The sequence below is a fragment of the Saccopteryx leptura genome, chromosome 8, assembly GCF_036850995.1.
Source record: "Saccopteryx leptura isolate mSacLep1 chromosome 8, mSacLep1_pri_phased_curated, whole genome shotgun sequence".
NCBI lineage: Eukaryota > Metazoa > Chordata > Mammalia > Chiroptera > Emballonuridae > Saccopteryx > Saccopteryx leptura.
The window spans coordinates 3,132,348-3,153,892 of record NC_089510.1 but is presented as its reverse complement, the minus strand read 5'-3'; positions in this window follow the sequence as shown (position 1 = coordinate 3,153,892).

Here is a 21,545-nt window from a genome sequence, read left to right as displayed (position 1 = left end):
GCGGCCCTCGCTGGACAAACAGAATGACCCACGTGGAGTTTGAGTTTCATGCCGGACTGAACACGCTCGTCCCCGAAACAAAGTCATCCTGACAGGCGGTCGTGACCGGAAGGGGAAGCCCATGATCGGAGAGGGACCAGAAAGGTGCCCGGAGCAGGTTACGAAGGCGGACGGAGGGAAAACACGGTCGCCTCACAGCTGTCACCTACGGAGTCCACGTCGCCCCACAAGCAGGATGGTTTAGACACATCAAAGGGACCAGAGAGCTCCTCAGTGTGAACATCAAGGCGCCGCCCACGGGTTTCAAGCGGGCTCGGGCACGCCCGGGTAAACTGGTGGAGCAGGCTTGCCTGGCATCTCTTTGCCAAGACGCTCTCAGAAAGGAGATCATGTCTTACAGGACGAGGAAAAGCGGGCTCGAGTCCAAGAGAAAGCTCAAGGCTTCTGGGCAAAGAGGCGGTGTCTCACGCGGTGTTTGTCAGAGAGGTTTTTCCGCTGGCCTCTCTGGGTCTGTGGAGATAGAGGAGGGGAAGGAAGGAGAAGGCTGTATTAAAGATGAAATGTTGTCTCCAGAGACTCCTTTCCTCTCTGCTTTTGCCATGGTCCACTGGGCATGGCAACTGAGAGGTGGGGAGGCAGAGAGACAGACTCCTCTACATGTCCTGACTGGGATCCACCCAGCAAGCCCTGTCTGGGGCCACTGCTCTGACCATCTGGGGTCGCTGCTTCATTGCTTTGTAACCGAGTCATTTTAGTGCCAAGACAAGGCCATGGAACCATTCTCCATACCCAGGGCCAACTTCCTTAAACCACTGGAGCCATGGATGCAGGAGGAGAAGAGAGAGGAAGGAGGGGGAGGGGTGGAGAAGCAGACAGTTGCTTCTCCTGTGCGCTCTGACCAGGAATCGAACCCAGAACTTCCACATGCAGGGCAGATGCTTTACTGCTGAACCAACTGGCCAGGGCCTAAAGTAGACATTTTATGGACCTGTGACTTTCTTGGGCAAATAGGATGTAGCTAGAAATTGATACTGTTCTCTGAGATCTTTTCTTATTATTATTTATTCATTTTAGAGAGGAGAGGTGGGGGGCAGGAGGAGCAGGAAGCATCAACTCCCACATGTGCCTTGACCAGGCAAGCTGCGGTTTCCCACATGTGGCCTCAGCATGCCAGGTCGACGCTTTATCCACTGCGCCACCACAGGTCAGGCAAGCTCCATGTGATTTATAATAAATCAGTCGTATGTTAATTCAGTCGTATGTTACAGTAATGAAAGGGTGACGTCCAGATGAGAGATGGGAATCACTTCCCTGGACGGGGCGCTGGATCAGGTGCGGTGCTCAGTTAATTAAATTCCGTCCACATTTAAATGTCTGCTCCCTGCGGCACCGGGGACTGAATGGTGAGCAAAGGAGATGACTCCCGGGCTCTGCGGTCAGGCAGGCAAGGGCCCTGGCAGCCACAACCTGAAAGGGGGTGTTCAAGAAACAGGGGTGTTTAGCCTGAGAACTGATGACTTGATAAAGAAATTAATGAAAATTATATTCAAATATTTGAAATTATAGTTTTTTCTTTCTTTCTTTTTTAAAGATTCTGCCCTGGCTGGTTGGCTCAGTGGACAGAGCGTCAGCCAGGCGTATGAATGTTCTGGATTCCATCCCAAGTTGGGGCACATGTGAGAAGAGACCATCTACTTCTCCTGCTTCTCTTCCTCCCCTTCTCTCCCTCTTCCCTTCCTGCAGTCATTGGCTGTATTGGTTTGAGCATCAGCCCCAGGCTCTGAGGGTAGCTCTGTTGGTCTGACCATCAGCCTCAGGTGCTAAAAATAGCTCAATGCTCAAGCATCAGCCCCAGATGGGGTTGCCAGGTGAATCCCAGTTGGGGCTCATGTGGCAGTCTATCTCACTGTGTTTCCTCCTCTCACCTAAAATAAATAAATAAAATAATAAAATAAGTATGTCATGAGGATGTAGTATATAGCATGGTGACCATAATTAAGAATATTGTATTATATATTTAAATGTTACTTAGGGAATAAATATGAAAAGTTCTCATCACAAGAAAAGAATGTTGTAACTATGTGAGGTGATTAATTTAAGCAGACACATAATGGTGCCTTGCACTATATACAAATATCAAATGATGATGTTTTAATACTAAAAATAGTATCATGTTACATGTTCCTTATATCTCAATTTTTTTTTGGTAAATTTAACTAAGTAAATAATTGAATTAGCTTATGGATCACTCTATATTCTTTTCAATTACAGACAGTGTGAGCAAATATTCAAAATTATTTTTGGTTGCTCCCATTTTCCTGGCCAATGGAAAGTAATATTATATGAGTAACTTTTGTATGTCTTGAGTCAGGATCCTGTATTAATTTTTGTAAAACAAACAACAGTTTACGAAAGAAAGCACTTCTATTTCTAGATGATAATTCTGCTCTTCAAAGAGCTTTAGCATTGATTGTTCTGCAAATTACTCTTCTCAGTTTATCTATTCATGACTTTGTGACAATCCTGTATAATAACACTCAGCCTAAACCGGGAGCAACATGTAGAATGTGTGTCAACACACCCTTTGTTCTATCTTTGTGTTCAGTGCCCCTGTCACAGAGAAGTAGGTGTGGTAAAGTCACATCATGTCTAGGATTTTCTTTACATTGTCCAGAAAAGAAAAAAAACAAAAAAACAATGGAGCCCAAATGGAAACCAATGGCAGGGTTGTCAGTCAATGAACTGGGGTCACGGGTACCGGGAGACTCTGCCCCATTCTCTCTCTCTCTTGGATGTTTTGAAGTTTTCCTTCACAGGTTAGAAGACCAGAAAAAAAACGTGTATCTGTTTAGATCAGTGGTAGTCACCCTGGTCCCTACCGCCCCCAAGTGGTAGTCAACCTGGTCCCTACCGCCCACTAGTGGTGATCAACCTGGTCCCTAACGCCCCCTAGTGGTGGTCAACCTGGCCCCTACCGCCCATTAGGGGGCGTTCCAGCTTTCATGGTGGGCGGTAGCGGAGCAACCAAAGTATAAATAAATAAAAACATAGATTTAACTATAGTAAGTTGTCTTATAAAGATTTATTCTGCCAAACTTAGCGAAAATCCGACATAAAGTACTTGGTAAGTAATTATTATTATATGCTTTAACTTGCTGTAACTCTGCTTTTTAAATTTTATAAAGTAAAGTGACTTCCCTACTTTATAAATCAACCATTACTGTGGAACCGGTGAGCGGTTAGAAAATTTTACTACTAACAGAGATAAGAAGTGGGCGGTAGGTATAGAAAGGTTGACTACCCCTGGTTTTGATGATACAGACACTTTCTCTGTAGTTCAATGATAACTATAAGCCTATGATAAACTTATTTTAGTATGCATATTAAAATTCCTTTTGCTTGCATTGACCCCTTCCCCTCTTTGTAAATCTTCGAGGATAGGGTGTTTAGTTGAATGTGTCTTTCCAGCTTTCATAATCTCTACAGATAAAAATGACTTATAAAAGCCAGGGAGGCAGGAATTTCTTCTGAAGAGAGAAAAGGAGTGTCACTTGGTCAATCAAATTGGAAAAAGGAAAAAAAAAAAAAAGGAAAGGTATTAGTCACAAGAACATCGCTTCGCATCACGGTGAAATCGGGGCACACAGACAAACGCTCTCAAGGTGACGTCACACCCACGGGGATGAAACAAACATGCCGCCAGAAGACCCGGTCGCTGCTCTGTGGACCTGTCCCTTCTTTGGCTGCTTGCTATAAAAATGCCCAGCCCGGACCTGTGACTCCTTGGCGTGGCGGCAAACGTTGCCAAAAACCACCTCGGAGAAGCAGATGGCGCCGAAGGCATCTGTCCCGGTGCCGGCGCCCCTGCCGGTCTGCGCTTCCAGCGTGCGCCCTGAGACTTGAAGCCCCCCCTTCCTTTTCCCGCCGCCACGCTCGCCCCGCCGCGAGGACCCAGCGCCCACGCAGTGCTCCCCAGGACAAAAGACTCACGCGGCTCGTTTGCCGTCCTGCTATGATCGGCGCAAAGCCGGGGGGTCCCCCACCGCCAAACCTTCCCCCTAAGCTGCGGCTCCAATATTATGTGGGGTGCACGTCACCGGTCTTCACGACGCCTTTTTGCAAATTTTTTTTTTTTTTTTTAACTTCCATGATGTTACTTTTTTCCCCTTGGCCTCCACCAAGCACGTCACCACGGGGAGGACTCTTTTCTGATTCTTCTCCAAGTCCGCTAGCGAACAAACACAGAACAAAAGTTTCTTGAAAGAAACGAGTCCCGGGGTTCGTAGGTCCCAGCCCAGGAGAGAGGACGGTGGGGAAACAGGAGTCCCTGCTTGGTGACACCAGCGGCACGTCCCACGCCGGCCATGCCAGGTCGTGTGCCCCGCACCCCGGACGGGTTTGTCGTGACGGCACAACGTTTGGTGCCGCCCCGGAAGGCGCAGAGTCTCGATACCGACAACAAGGCTCTGTGATTGGCACTCAAGGTGAAGTCACAGGGAGGGGACAGCATGTTTGCCAGACCCAGTGGGCCCCGCAGGGAGGGCGACCGCGCCGTGATTCAGAGGTCAGTCTTTCCCGTGATCAGTGCTTCGATTGCTTTGTTTCCTCTCCCCGGGATCAGACGGCCCGCCGCCTCGGGGGCCTGGCACCCCTGGGTGTGGGAAACGTCCAGAATTTCACAAGGCGTCTATTCCTGCAACAATCCACCTGGTAAATTTACATGGTGTTCCGATGTGGGGCTTTGAAGCCACCCATCATTGGTACCATTCTCTCTCTCACACATACCTCACCCCGTTTTCCAAGGAATCTGCACACGGCAACTGAGATGCTGGATAGAACATACCCATAGCTTCCCAACAACAGTGGCAGAACAAAACAAATTCCTTCCAGCCAGTACTCTGGACTCGTGGAAGAGCTTGCTGACCTTAGTAGTACATCCGAAACATTGTTGTTGAGTTTTTGTTTCGTGAAGGGAGGCCTGATGTTTTAGAAAAAAAAACAACAACAAAAAAAACGAATGAACACCATAATGTGTGATTTTCAATCAGTAATTTAGAAAAATAAACCGTGTGACACTTTAATTACATTTTAACAATTACACTTTGGCAGTGATACTGATTTAAGTCAGAATAACTTTGGCAGGAGTTTGTCTTGCCCGCAGTGATCTATAGATTCTTAGCCGGAGGGAAATAGAGGGGAAAAAAATAAAAAGGTTTTAGAACCAGGGGGGGGAAATAGTGAGTTTGGGTCGTAGGGGGTTCTGCTTCCATATTGGGATTCGGGTTGAGAACCAGGACGGGCTGCGTTCCATCAGGGCCCGGCACGCAGATTCCCGTGTTCGCGCAGGCTTTACGCGAAGTCGAGATGCAGGATAAAATAAAAAAATTAATACCAAAGATAGCAACTCAGTTTCCGTCTGCAGGCCTGCCCTACCTCCCACAGGCCCGTGATCCCACTAAAACCAAAAGGGAAAACCCAGTGGAAGTTTCCCCATCAGAACGCTGGAGAGGGATCCATGCAAACACCACAAGCCCGGAACCGTCTTTTCTTAGCATTCCTCCTTCCCCAAGAGAGTGAGGAAACCTCCGGAAACAGAGCTTGAAACACCAGCACAAATGAGTTCAAAGTAAAAAAAAAAACCGCTGAACACACACACTGAAACATGCTGGCCTTCCAAGAACACGGACACAGGGCTGACGGCCGGGCACCAGCATCTAACACGAGTCCACCTGGGTCCACGTCACACGTCTTGGGGCAGTCGTGCTTTAGGTAGGGAACTATTTTATCTCTCTCATTGATTGTGTTGTGGACTAAAAGATAGCAAAGATGTTCAGTCCTTTTTTTTTCTTCTTTAAACTTAAAGCTCTAACCCTTCACAAAGTTTGCATTTTCACAAAGCACACTGGCCCTAGCCCTGGGCCCGCTTCACCTGCTGTTTCTCCCGGGGAACCTGTGTGCTCCTTAGGACTCTGGGCCTGGGCCCTCTCCACCTGCTGTTTCTCCCTGGGAACCTGTGTGCTCCTTAGGGCCCTGGGCCTGGGCCCTCTCCACCTGCTGTTTCTCCCGGGGAACCTGTGTGCTCCTTAGGGCCCTGGGCCCACTTCACCTGCTGTTTCTCCCGGGGAACGTGTGTACTCCTTAGGGCCCTGGGCCTGGGCCCGCTTCACCTGCTGTTTCTCCCGGGAACCTGTGTGCTCCTTAGGACTCTGGGCCTGGGCCCTCTTCACCTGCTGTTTCTCCCGGGGAACGTGTGTACTCCTTAGGGCCCTGGGCCTGGGCCCACTTCACCTGCTGTTTCTCCCGGGGAACGTGTGTACTCCTTAGGGCCCTGGGCCTGGGCCCTCTCCACCTGCTGTTTCTCCCGGGGAACCTGTGTGCTCCTTAGGGCCCTGGGCCCTCTCCACCTGCTGTTTCTCCCGGGGAACGTGTGTGCTCCTTAGGGCCCTGGGCCTGGGCCCGCTTCACCTGCTGTTTCTCCCGGGAACCTGTGTGCTCCTTAGGACTCTGGGCCTGGGCCCTCTCCACCTGCTGTTTCTCCCGGGGAACGTGTGTACTCCTTAGGGCCCTGGGCCTGGGCCCTCGTCACCTGCTGTTTCTCCCGGGGAACGTGTGTACTCCTTAGGGCCCCGGGCCTGGGCCCTCCCCACCTGCTGTTTCTCCCGGGGAACCTGTGTGCTCCTTAGGGCCCTGGGCCCTCGTCACCTGCTGTTTCTCCCGGGGAACGTGTGTACTCCTTAGGGCCCCGGGCCCTCGTCACCTGCTGTTTCTCCCGGGGAACGTGTGTACTCCTTAGGGCCCTGGGCCCTCGTCATCTGCTGTTTCTCCCGGGGAACCTGTGTACTCCTTGGGGCCCTGGGCCCTCTTCACCTGCTGTTTCTCCCGGGGAACCTGTGTGCTCCTTGGGGCCCTGGGCCCTCTCCACCTGCTGTTTCTCCCGGGGAACGTGTGTACTCCTTGGGGCCCTGGCTCCCGGGGGAAAGACGGGCCAGCAGGAATGTTTCCGGTTCGGATGGAAGGGGAGAGAAGCCAGATACTGACCTGGGTATTAGAGAGTCTTCTCAGAATGTGATGAGTCATTTAAATCGGTGGGTTAATTATGTACTCCATTACCGGTGCTGGAAAAATTTAATTAATTGTAAAAAAAAAAAAAAAAAAAGCAAAATAAAATTAGACTCCTGCCTCACGCTTTATTCAAACTGGATTTGAGAGGATTCAGAATGTAACGGGATAAACCAAGCTAGCATACAATTATTAGAATATTGCTAAGAAAGTAATTTTTTTTAAGAGAAAAAAGAAAGGAAAGGGGGATAAAGGGGAAGAGGGAGATGAGAAGCAACAACTTGTAGTTGCTTTGCTTTAGTTGTTTATTAATTGCTTCTCATACGTGCCCTCACTGGGGGGGGGGGGCTCCACCTGACCCAGCGACCCCTTGCTCACGCCAGCGACCTTGGGACCGTGTCGATGGCCCGTGCTCAAGGTGGGACCCCACGCTTAAGCTGGAAAGCCTGCACTCAACCCAGTGAGCTTGCGTTCTAGCCAGAGACCCCGAGGTTTCGAAGTGGGGTCCTCAGCGTCTTGGACCAACACTCAATCCACTGTGCCATCACCGGTCAGGTGGAAAACAGTCGAGTGAGGCAGACCCCTCGTGTGCCCCAACCAGGATTCACCTCACAGCGCCAGCTTGGGCCAGTGCACCACGGAGCTGTCTTTAGTTCCTGAGTCTGATATGCTCTAGGGCCAACTCTCCAACCAATCAAGCCACGGCTGTGGGAGGGGAAGTGGGAGAGAAGGGAGAGAAGGAGGTGGGAGAAGCAGATGATCACTTCTCCTGTGTGCCCTGACCATGAATCGAACCCAGGACATCCATACATGGAGCTGACACTCTGTCTACTGAGCTACTGGCCAGGGCTGAACAATTATTTTTATAATAATAACATACAATGAGTAAATTTATGAAAAAAGCAAATAACTTTTAGTCACATATGAGAACCTCAAAAGTTAGATAAATGTCAGCCCTTGTCAGTTGGCTCAGTGGTATAGCTTCGGCCCGGCATGTAGAAGTCCCAGATTCGATTCCCAGCTAGTGCACACAGGAGAAGCGCCCATCTGCTTCTTCACCCCTCCCCCTCTCCTTCCTCTCTGTCTCTCTCTTCCCCTCCTGCAGCCAAGGCTGCATTGGAGCAAAGTTGGCCCGGGCCCTGAGGATGGCTCTGTGGCCTCTGCCTCAGGCGCTAGAGTGGCTCTGGTAGCAACAGAGCAACGCCCCGGATGGGCAGAGCATCGCCCCCTGGTGGGCTTGCCGGGTGGATCCCGGTCAGGCACATGCAGGAGTCTGTCTGCCTCCCCCACACACCCACCCCCACCGCATCCCACCCCCAGTTCTCACTTTGGAAAAAAAATAGATAATTGTCAATCAATATATCTCATTTATATTAGTTATCAATTAGCATATTGTCTTATTAATAAGAGAGGGAATGAAAAAAGTCACCATCAAATATTGTGGGTGAAATTCTAAATTGTTATAAGGATTTTAAAAGGCAATTAGACAGCGACTGAAAATTCCAAATGCACATGCCTGTCAACCCAGAAATTTTAGTTTGAAGAAATCTGACTTACAGAAATACTCTACATGTGTACAAAGACACACACACACACACACACACACACACACACACACTCATTGCACTGTGATTTGTTACAGCAATAAAATGAAGACAGCAAAAATCAACAGAGATCGGTAAGATCAATTAGAATTTAACCATACAACAAGAAAAAATCAGACCACTATTCAAACGAATGGGGTAAATCTGTATTTACAACAGTGGATGAAAAAACCTATGATAGACTCTCATGTCAAGAAAGAAGTTTCCAGAACCCCATATATGATATATATCTTATATATATGCGGCTTAAGTGTCTGTTTGTCCCCAATAGCTTATTGGTTGCTTGTGTAACTGTACTAGCCAATGGGGTGAAGTTGCCACGACATTCAAATAGTCCCGCCTTCTGGCATGCCACCTCACAAATTGAGGTTAAAGATTGGAGCAATTATTATGCTGTTAAGAAATCTTGGGCCCTGGCCGGTTGGCTCAGTGGTAGAGCGTCGGCCTGGCGTGCAGAGGTCCCGGGTTTGATTCCCGGCCAGGGCACACAGGAGAAGCGCCCATCTGCTTCTCCACCCCTCCCCCTCTCCTTCCTCTCTGTCTCTCTCTTCCCCTCCCGAAGCGAGGCTCCATTGGAGCAAAGATGGCCCGGGCGCTGGGGATGGCTCCTTGGCCTCTGCCTCAGGCGCTAGAGTGGCTCTGGTCGCAATCGCCCCCTGGTGGGCAGAGCGCTGCCCCTGGTGGGCGTGCTGGGTGGATCCCAGTCGGGCGCATGCGGGAGTCTGTCTGACTGTCTCTCCCCGTTTCCAGCTTCAGAAAAATACAAAAAAAAAAAAAAAAAAAAAAGAAATCTTAACACCAGAAGGGGTCTTTGCAATGGTACAAGACTAGAGGTTCTCCAATTGAAAAATAATGTCATAATAGCTAAGTCTTTGACTGGCTCCTCTAAAGGTGAAATACATGTCATTCCAAGGATTGATTTGGCTCCATCTCAAACAGGGTTGCCGTTTCAATTGAGACATAGACAATTTCCTGTAAAACTTGCCTTTGCTATGACCATCAATAAGTCTCAGGGCCAAACGCTTAAGCGTGTTGACATTTTTTTACCTGAGCCTGCATTTGGACACGGTCAACTTTATGTTGCCTGTTAAGAGTTCGTGAAAGAACGGACGTAAAATTAAAAATAATTGATGGTCTCCTGCAAGGCGAGCTTAAAAATGATGGAAAGATCTACACAAGAAATGTTGTGTACAAAGAGATCTTTGACATGTGAGTTAACATTTTATTATTTAAATCACCTTTATTTATTGAGCTAGCGGTGGCTCTTAAGAAATGTACCGCCAATGGTTTCCTTCATTGCACTCTACTTTAAGCAATTAAGCAAGTAGAAGGGGGAAACCCTGTGGGGCAGTAAGCAAAGGGGCATCCTCGCCACCTGCCCTGGGTAATTCAGTTTGAATTAGCAGACACCTTTGCACAAATCATTTTAATTAAAATTTATAATATCTAGAACAGCGGTCATTTCGTATGACCGCCGGGCTTTCTAGTCTTTATTATATGCGGCTTAAGTGTCTGTCGCCGATAGCTTATTGGTTGCTTGCGTAACTGTACTAGCCAATAGGGTGAAGTTGCCACGGCTGAATGCAAATTGAGCGGGTCAGGGGGAAGGTGAACATTTGTTTGCATTGGCAATCATCTCTTTTACATAAAAACCACGTCTTAACGTAATTTCTTTTAAGAATGCCTCCTAGAAAATACAGCACTGAAGAGGAGAGAAAAGGAGCTAAAGCTGCACAAAAACGACTTTCTCAACAAAAAGAAACCACTGAGCAGAGAAAGACAAGGCTTGCTTCAGTCGCAGAGCAAATGCGTCTTTCTCGGCAAAATGAGACTGATGAGCATAGAGAAACAAGGCTTGCCTCAGATGCAAGACAAAAAAGCCTGTCTCGACAAAATGAGTCCCTTGAACAAAGGCAGGAGAGAAATGCAAAAAAAAAACGACAGTAATGCTGACTGAAACGCAAAAAGGATTAAAACAGTTTCAAATGGAGAAACTTTAATTTTTGAGCATTCCTCTGGTGACAAGGGGAAAACCCCATGGGGCACTAAGCAAAGGGGCATCCTCGCCACCTGCCCTGGGTAATTCAGTTTGAATTAGCAGACACCTTTGCACAAATCATTTTAATTACAATTTATAATATCTAGAACAGCGGTCATTTCGTATGACCGCCGGGCTTTCTAGTATGTATATATATATATATATATATATATATATATATATATATATATATATATATATAAAAACTACTATTATAGTATATATATATATATATATACATAAAAATAGTAAATATATACTATTTTATATCAGCCCTAAATGCTGATATAAAAATAAATAAAAAAACCCATTGTCTGAACATTTCACAGTTTGGTGCACGGCTGCTGCAGTCACATAAGCACGCTTCAGCCGGCTCACCTGCCACCTCCTTCCTGAACCTCTCCTGACCTCCCCCCCAAAACAGGATCACCCCCTCTTCAATTAATGGCACTCCTTGTATACGCCCTGCAATTCCACCACCATCTCACCCGGGGGTTTCTGAGTCAGTTAAGACAGAAGTTTTTTGCGTTACACAGAGGAGGCTGAACTTTCAGAATTGCGTGCTGATTTGCCGCACCCCATATACCGAATATTGGGGGGCGGGAAACATCAGAAGGTATCTTCCGACAGAGTCTGCACGGCTTGCTCAGCTTTGTCTCCAGAGGTAGAGGTAAGACAGTCCGGCGCGTCCGTGGTGGTGGCATGCCCGACCCTCGGGGAGCGGACGGTCCCCTGGGAGGGCCCGTGGGGGAGGGGGTGGTAATCTCCTCTGCTTGGAAGCCGCCCCCTTGTGCTTGTGTTGGTCCCTGACTCTTAAAATCTCTAATCAAGCGTGGGCACCTGGGAGCCACAGAGAAGGGGTGAACGTGTGTGTACACCCCAGCCGTTCTCAGCGGGAAGCAGCCGGCGGCTCACAGATATTCCTCAGCTCGCCGCCTAACAACTGCTCCCATCAATCAACCCAGCTGCCGGGCAGGGGTTCACAGACATTGGGGTGGTGCTCGCGGCTCTAAACGTGAAGTTCTGCTCAGATGGAGGAGGACTGATTAGAAAGGGAGGGAAAACAGACATGTAGGTGAGTCAACCCAAAATAACTGTTCCCATGTACCTGGCTTTGTACGTCTTTAAAAATATCACCCATACCGGAGGGTAGACCCTCTTAATGCAGAAAAACTTCAGGAAAAGGACTACAATTATTCAAGATCTCCGATGCCTCTAAGATCTCCTACCAGGTGTCCTGACCTGTCCTCTTGAAACGCTGACGACAGGTCACTCAGGTCAGCCTGAGAAACGGTGGTGCTCAATCTTCAGAACTTTTCCTCCGACTCTCGAAACTGTGTTCTAACCGCTGCCTCCCACGTCCCATTCAAAATCGCTGCGATGTTTAGAAGTCGGACAGAAACGGAACCAGTCCGGCCCAGCTCTCTCTTGTTAGAGGGTAGAGAGAGAGATGCTAGATAGATGTTGTAACACTGATGAAAAACCTGCATTTTAATTACCATAATTCTGTTTGTTGGCATGTGGAACCGAGCGTGGAAGTAAACACTGACCGCATTTTATAGTTTTGCATACAATGTCAAGGTCATTCTTTTTTCTGATGAGGCACACAGGAGAAGAAGAAGAAGAAAAAATTGGAGCCCAAGTGCAAACTGGAACAAGTAAAAAAAAAAACCAATTTTTTTTTCTTAAAATTTCAGAGGCATCCTCTAATGCTGTTTTTCTCAAAACGTGGTTCCCACATCGTAGTAGCTTCAGCCTCACCTCGGAACTCAGTACCTGTGAGGGTGGCTGCCCAGCAGCATGGAGGAACCACTGCTCTCGTGGTGAAGGTTGCTTAGGCTCCGATGAGCTCGACTTGGGGTAGATGGACTATTCGTATTACCCAAGGTCTTCTTTCGTAGACACTTTACCTTCTGCGGACATGGCTCACTGAGCTTGCCCAGTGATTAATAAGGAATCGTTTTGTCATTGTAGACGCACACCGATTTATAAATGGGCACGTATTCACATCTGAACCGTGATGACAGTAGAATATATCCTCTCACTTTTCTTTTTCTAATTTATCAATGCTTCGGTTTGCAGTATTATAAAAGTACGACACTCGAGTACATTTATTTTTAGTTAAAAATATGTCATATGTATTTTCTCTATTGAAAAAATATATAGAAATTGGGCTTATTCTTGTATATTTCAAGAGTTCTATTTCAGTAAAAAAAACTGGACAATAGCCATTCTCCTTATTTAAAAAAAAATGATTTGTGATCATGTCTCTTTGTTGACTGCCAATCTATTTCCACCACTTTTTCTCTCTGTCTTAGGAATTAGATGATTGTCTTTCTTAGATGATACCCTCACCTTGATGGCCGCCACGGAGGGAACGAGCATGTAATTACGACACTGCTGAAAGCCAGCGCCTCCCATTGCGACACGGTGCAGGTTAGTCTTCGTCCTTCAATGTTTCCAGACTTCCTAAAACCCGGGTGACTCTTACATGAAGCCATAGCATAAAGTCAAAGTTCATATTTCTGCCTCAGAGAGTTCCAAGGTTAATCAATAAGATAAAAGGCACAACAATGGCAGTTATGAGTCCTTGCTATGGACTCTAATCGAATTTGAAATCAGACCCCAAATAAAGGGTCACCCCCAGACAGCGCAGTCATCTTCATTGTGAAAGAAGTTAAGTTCTATGAGCTCCAAATACTTCAACAGAGACACGGACTCTAGTATGACCATTGAGATGGGTCAGGAATAAACACAATAAATGTTCATATTCAGAATGAAATACTTTTTTTTTTTTTTTTTGTATTTTTCTGAAGCTGGAAACGGGGAGAGACAGTCAGACAGACTCCCGCATGCGCCCGACCGGTATCCACCCAGCACGCCCACCAGGGGCGACGCTCTGCCCACCAGGGGGCGACGCTCTGCCCCTCCGGGGCGTTGCTCTGCCGCGACCAGAGCCACTTTAGCGCCTGGGGCAGAGGCCAAGGAGCCATCCCCAGCGCCTGGGCCATCTTTGCTCCAATGGAGCCTTGGCTGCGAGAGGGGAAGAGAGAGACAGAGAGGAAGGAGGGGGGGAGGGGTGGAGAAGCAGATGGGCGCTTCTCCTATGTGCCCTGGCCAGGAATCGAACCCAGGTCCCCTGCATACCAGGCCGACGCTCTACCACTGAGCCAACCGGCCAGGGTCCAGAATGAAATAATTTAGCCATTACGATTAATCATTTCTTTCAGCTAATATCTCAATTTAAAAATGTTATTTTATTCCAGGCCCGGGCGGGACAGCTCAGTCAGGTAAGGGTCTCCTTTGGAGATGACAAGATGGTGAGTTTCTGTTTCCTCCCCCGGTCAGGGCACACACGGGAAGGAACCAATGAACCCACGACTCAGGGAAACAACAGATGAATGCTTCCCTTCCCCCTCCCCCTACACACTTCCTCTCTCTGTCTCTAAAAATAAATAAATAAAAATAAGCCCAGGTCCCGGCCAATTGGCTCACTGTGTGGATGTTTTGGCTTCGATTCCTGGTCAGGGCACACAGGAAAAGAAAGCATCTGCTTCTCCACCCCTCCTTGGCCCCTTCTCTTTCTCTCTCTCTCTCTCTCTCTCTCTCTCTTCCTCTCTTAAAGCCAGGGCTGATTGGTTCAAGTGCATTGGCCCAGGCGCTGAGGATGGCTCCATGGAGCCTCTGCCTCAGGTGCTAAAAATAGCTCTGTTGCACGCATGGCCCCAGACGGGCAGAGCATCGCCCCCCAGTGGGCTTGCTGGGTGGATCCTGGTCTGGGCACATGTGGGAGTTTGTCTGTGCCTCCCCTCCTCTCACTTTGAAAAGAAGAAAAAAAAAGAAAAAAGAAGAAAAGGAAGCCTTGGCCCGATAGCTCTAATAGTGTGCTCCTCCGGGAAACGAGGTGGCTGGTTCGATTTCTTGGTCGGGCACATATAGGAGCAGCTCGATATTCCTGTACTCTCTCTCTCTCTCTCTCTCTCTCTGCCTCTCTCAATAAATAAATAGATAGATTGATAGATGATTGCTAGATAGATAGATAGATGATAGATAGATAGATAGATAGATAGATAGATAGATAGATAGATAGATAGAAGATAGATAGATAGATTCATTAAAATGTTATACCAAAAGTCACATTTATTTCAGGGAAAGATAAAATATTACATGCATGACTGCAGACGACCTAGACCCTTGAATTCCTCAAGCCCAGAAGGAGGAAAAAGAAAGCTGTCACCGTATGAAGAGACGGAGTCATTTTTAAGGGGGAAAAGTGTTATGGAAGGTCCTTCCGCGCCGGGGACGCCTCCGCCTCAGATGCGCTCAGCAGCGCCCCCGCCCCCGCCCCCGCCCTGTGGGGAACTGACTGGGCGCAGAAAAAGGCAAAGGCTGTCTTTGCAGGTGGCGGCTCCCCTAGGCTGGCACCTCCTCGTCTGTCCGCCGGAGCCTGACACGCTAGCAGCCTCTGTACCCCCTGGCAGCTCAGGGGACAGACAGCAGCTCTGCCCGCTGGGGACACCTGGCCAGGAGCCGCGGTCCACCGCCCAGCCCCCGTGGGCGCGCACCTGGCACGGCCCCGTCTGAGTGCCCGGGCTGGAAGATAAGCCTCTATTTAATGGTGCCTACTAATGATCTTTACATTTTAATTAGAGTTCAGATCACTCACTGCAACCTTAATGAGCAGAGGGAAGGCCCGCCTGTTGGCCCTCTGTTTTCTGCCCGCAAGAAAAAAAAAAAAAAACGAAACAGAAAACAATCGGCTGGCCAATGAATGCATCTGGTCAGAGCGAACCCGAAAAAAACGCATTAGAAATCTGATTGAGTCCAAGCTGGAAATATCAGATATTTCCACTTCAAAGCCGAGGAAATATGACGTTAGCAAAAGGAATAGCACACCAAGCCCCCCCCCCCCCTTTCTCCACTGGTACACGAATACATTTTTATTAGACTTTGTCCGATCCAATTTCTTCAAAATGCAGAAACCGGAAGCCACGGGCCTATTATTAGTGTCTGAAGGCTCCAAACGTTGAGTATGCTTTTAAGCAATTTGAAGGCTCTGTTTACTTTCCTTGTCCAAAAGCACAGAATATTATGTTAAATGAACTTAGAAAGATTTATTTCTTGATTATTACAATAACAACAAAAACAACAAAAAAGGAGATTCAATAGTTCTGTAAAACAATTTTGGGGGAGGATTTCCCTGAAACTGAAGCCTGACGTGTTCTTTCAGGAAACAGAGACAAGATACCCACAGGTCGTTTTAAAAGATTATTTTATTGGGGAAGAAAAATAAAAGTTTGCCGAGAGTCAGTCGTCTGCTTTCTCACCTCCTAATGACTCCTCAGAGTGTCCGGGTCACCGTAGAAGCCTTCAAACCTTGGCAGGTAATAAAAAGCCCCCTCCTATGGAGAAGACTGTGTCGTGTCTCGGCCTGGGGCCAGGGCTTGGCTTGGCGCCTCTCCTGCAATAAAGGCCTGAAAACGGGAGAAGTCAGCAGCTCCTCTCTGCTCCTCCTCCTCCTCCTCCTCCTCCTCCTCCTCCTCCTCCTCGGTGTCGATGGAAGCCAGATGCTGACTCCGCGTCCCTTCCTGGAGAGTGTGGGGCAGCTTCAGGGAGCTTTCCAGACATCTGCTAGTCCTCAGTGGTCAGGCGGTCCTCAGATAACACAGAAGTTTGAGAAGAAAGGCCGTTGAAACAATTACGTTAACAAGCATTTCAGGAACCTAAGTTGGGAAACGATTTGCCGTTCTCCGACATCTTGTTCCCTGTAGGGCAGGGGTCCCCAACCTTTTTTTGGGCCACGGACCGGTTTAACGTCAGAAAATATTTTCACGGACCGGCCTTTAGGGTGGGACGGATCAATGTATCACGTGACCGAGTCAAGCGTCAAGAGTGAGTCTTAGCCCTGGCCGGTTGGCTCAGCGGTAGAGCGTTGGCCTGGTGTGCGGGGGACCCGGGTTCGATTCCCGGCCAGGGCACATAGGAGAAGCACCCATTTGCTTCTCCACCCCCCCTCCTTCCTCTCTGTCTCTCTCTTCCCCTCCCGCAGCCAAGGCTCCATTGGAGCAAAGATGGCCCGGGCTCTGGGGATGGCTCCTTGGCCTCTGCCCCAGGCGCTAGAGTGGCTCTGGTCGTGGCAGAGCGACGCCCCGGAGGGGCAGAGCATCGCCCCCTGGTGGGCAGAGCGTGGCCCCTGGCAGGCGCATGCAAGAGTCTGTCTGACTGTCTCTCCCCGTTTCCAGCTTCAGAAAAGTATAAAAAAAAAAAAAAAAAAAAAAAGAGTGAGTCTTAGATGGATGTAACAGGGGGAATCTGGTCACTTTTTTAAAAAATAAAACATCGTTCAGACTTAAATATAAATAAAACGGAAATAATGTAAGTTATTTATTCTTTCCCTGCGGACTGGTATCGGTCTGCGGCCCCGGGTTGGGGACCACTGCTGTAGAATAACCATGGCCTTCTAAAACGAGGTGGGTCCTGTGGGTGTGTCGGTCAATGCTTCCGGCCCGTTCTTCTGTTGACAGAATGTATGTCTCATCTCTGCTCATGAATGTGTCTACCACGTGGGATATACGTTTATAGTTGGTGGATTTAGTATTTTCTATTCTAAGTATCACACCGAGTCAGCGCCCCTGTTTGAAAAATTTGGGTCAGTGGCTCAGAAAGGATTCAGTGAGAACAATAATGATAATTTCCATGAGGCAGGTCATACAGATACATAGAGAATATAAAACCCCACTGTGATGACTTTTTATAAGCAAATGGCAAGGAAAATAAACATCTGGAAATGGATGGTTGAGGGGCAACAAACAAAGCTATTGGAATTGAGTCTCTTTTCTAGTTGGAAACTTTTTGCAAATAATGACTTAATCCATGGGAGCTTCGTTCCTAAACCTAACAAAGTGACTTCTTACGGAAACAAGTTGAGTCGACACAGTTCAAACAGTTCACGCTTTTCCATATAAAGTTAATTTTGTTACCTGGCGAGAAAGGGACTCGGTCTAGAGTGGCATCGTTCACAGTGACCCGTCTCACAAGTCTAGATCTTCTCATTCTAGCAGCTCGCTGAGATCTCACTGGTCTTAAAGGCTTGTCCATTAATTTTTTGCTCTTCTGCTTAGATCATTGTGTCATTGACAGGTAACAGTTGCTTCTCCCTGCCCAATAATTCTTTCTTTTTTCTTATCCAATGCATTGTTTGGGTGGAGTCTTCTAGCACTGAGTTGAAGGGTTGCACTCATAGTGAGTAGTTAGCATCTTTGTCTCATTGCTGACTTTAAAAACACTTCAGAAGTTGTACCATTTTGTGTGATGCGTTCCTTCTGTAGATAGCTGATAGATGCTTGTTAGCACATAGAAAAACTTCCTTTCTGTTTGGAGAGCTCTGAATATGAATGAGCATGAGACTTTATTGTTTTTGAAGGACATCAGTTGAGATAAGAATTACATGATATTTGCCTTTCATCTGTTTCTGTAAAGAATTACATTAGATATACTGATGAAAAAAATCTGAATTCCTTAGATAATCCCTACTTACTCACACCTTCTGTACTTTGCTGCAATTCTCTTGATAATATTTGATACATCGATGTTTAGAATTAGAATACTACTAAAAATTTGGCTTTCTGTTTCAAAATGACACTGTTTTTTGTATCATTCTAAAGTTAGTCTTGGGAATCAATTAGATAGTTTTCTACCTCTGTTACTTCACCTGGAAGAATTTATAAAACATGAGAAGTAGGTCATGAGAACTGGCACCAGTTTGTTTTTTGAGGGAGATTTCTGGCTACATTTTCATTTTCTCCTCGGGTTATGGATGCTTTTAAGTTTTCTACTTCTTTTTGAGTAAGTGCTATTAATATATATTTTCTTAAGTAAATAATGTTTTCTCTAGAATGGCAAATGTACTGACCTAAATCTGTAAATAGCATTTTCTTCAAGTTTTTTTCTATCTTCACAGTTTCTGTTAATAGCTCACTTTTTTCTTTTCCATTACTACTTTATTATTCATGTTATTTTCCATCCTTGATCAGATATAGCAAATGTTTATCAATTTTGCCACCTATTGTTTTTATCGATCAATAAGATGTTCATTCTCTCTCTATATATATATGTATATATATTATATATATAGATAGATAGATATTTCAAAGTTTTAATTGGTATTCCTTACTTTTTTTTATTCTCATATATAAGAATTGAGACATAATTTCAGTTTGTCCCATTAATAACGATATTTACTCCTGACCGATGGTGGCGCAGTGGACAGAGCATTGACTTGGTATGCCAAGGACCTCTATTTGAAACCCTGAGGTCATCGCTTGAGCACCATCTCCTCAGCTTGACCACGAGGTCACTGGCTTGAGCATGGACTCATCAAAATGATGCCAAGGTCACTGGTTTGAGCCCAAAGGTCTCTGGCTTGAGCGAGGGGTCATTGGCTCTGCTTGAGCCCCCCAGTGAAAACATGTACAAGAAGAAATCAGTGCAGAACAAAAATGAAGCAACTACATGTTGATGCTTCTCTCTTTCCTCTCTCTCCTTCCCTTCTTTCCTGGCTCTCTCTCTCTCTCTCTCTCTTTCTAAAAAAAAAAAAAAAAAAAAAAAAAAAGAATAATAGTGATATTCACTTTGATCACTTGATTAACCTTGCATTTAAATATCTTGTTTCTTAACAAGTTTTTGTTTGCACATATATTAAATATTATTATCATGGACCCAAGGTTTTCTATTCTACCGATCGGTTATGGTCTATTGAAATTACGGATGACTTTGTTACTCAAGCTGAACATGGTTGGGTCGGCCAGAACACCTCCCACAAGGTTTCTGAGGTGGTTATTTTTCCTGCCACAGGATGGTTCAGGCTTACCAAGCTTCCTTGGCCCCAGGCTTGAGAAGCAGCATTTCTCAAACCAGCCCAGTGTCCTTTCTGTGGCCAATAACTGCTCCATATTCCTCTCAGTGAACACAGCTAGGGAATACATGTGTGTGCACACTTCACACACTCACAGACACACGCGTATCCGTGTTCGCTGTGTTTATAAGCACATCCCTGTATTTCTATAGTTTTCTATCTTTATCAACTGGTATCAGCAGCCATGAGTTCACAGCAACACTGTCAGATCCAATCCTGGGGTCACTCTGGCTTCCTCCCTGGCTGTCTTTGTACTGACTCTTCCAACCATGAGAAACTAACCCCCTTATCTCTAGTATATGTGTTTATTGGATCGATGTCCAGTTTGGCACAGCAAAGGACACTAGCAACGGCCAAATGGCAGCTGGTGTTTGCAAACAACAGACCCTCAAAGGGTCAATGTCCAAAGTATGTGAAGAACTCATGCATTCAACAGCAAACAAAGGATCCAGTTTGAGACTAAGCGAAGCACCTGAGCAGACACGTCTCCAGAGAAGCAGTACGAGCAGCAAACAGACATGAAAAGATGCTTCCCTCGTTGTTACACTCGGGAAATGCACATCAAAACCACAACGAGACACCGCCTCACGCCTGTGAGAGCAGCTGTGATCAACAAGACAGGCAATAGCAAGGGTTGGAGAGGCTGTGGAGAGACAGGGACCCTCAGTCACTGCTGGTGGGAATGCAGACGGGTGCAGCCACTGTGGAAAACAACCTGGCAGGTCCTCAGGAAATTTAGAATAAAGTCACCATATGACCCAGCAATCCCTCGTCTGTGCAGCTACCTGAAAAAAACAGAAAAACCTATATTCACAAAGATCTTTGCACCTCTGTGCTCCCTGCAGCGTTATTCACGGCGGCCAAGACACGGAGACAATCCAGCGTCCTTCAGTAGAGGACTGGATAAAGACGATGTGGTCCCTACAGACCACGGAAGAGGACTCAGACAGAAGAAACGGCCACATGCTGCCCTTTGTGACCACAGAAGTGGACCCTGAGAATATTTACGCTAGGTGAAATAAATCAGTCAGAAAAAGCCAAGAGCCATATGATTTCATTCCTACGTGGGCTCACAGACACAGACGTCAGTACGGGGGCGACCAGAGGAACGGGGGGGGGGGCAGGAGGGGAGGAGAGGGTGAAGGGGGTAAAAACCACAGTGACGGAGGAAGAGCCGACTTGGTCGGGGTGGCGGGCACACAATGCGGCACACAGAGGTGTTGTGGACTTGTGCACTTGAAACCTATAGGATCCTATTCACAGACGTCACCTTAATAAATGTAATTAAACATGAAAAAGAATAAAAAAAAGTAAATAAACGAAGAAAGGAAGAAAGACACGGAGGGCAGAGCAGTTCTTCCAGTGTGCGTGCTGTAGTTGGCCTGCTTCAGAAATGGGGCGTACGGTTGAGCCGTCTCCGTGAAGGTCTACCTTTCCTCTTCAAGTCCAGAGCGGCAGTGCGCCCAGCTCCGTGCCGGCCGCGGGGGTGGAGCCACGCGGCGACGCTGTCCTAGAACATGACAAGGATGAAGACGCAGAACGAGCGCCCGCGTGCCGTGGGGAGAGGAAAGGGCAGGTGAGGTGGACACGTCCCTCACACGTGAACACTTCACAGCCAAGGGGAAAGAGAGGCAGGAAGTCGGCTAATAGGAACATAAGAGAGAACAAAGCCAACTCCAGAAACACAGGCAGGATTGCGTGAGGAGACACAGGACAGAACTGGCTGTGAACTAAGGACAGGTGGAGAAACCAAAGGCATGTCAGCACGTCCCTGACCAAAGTCACAACCTGAGTTGTCAGAAGGTTTGTCGTCTGTATGAGAAAGAGTATGAAAGGTTGATCAGGAAATTCTTGCCTGACCAGGCGGTGGCGCAGTGGATAGAATTTCCACCAGGGATGCTGAGGTCCCAGGTTCAAAACCCCGGGGTCG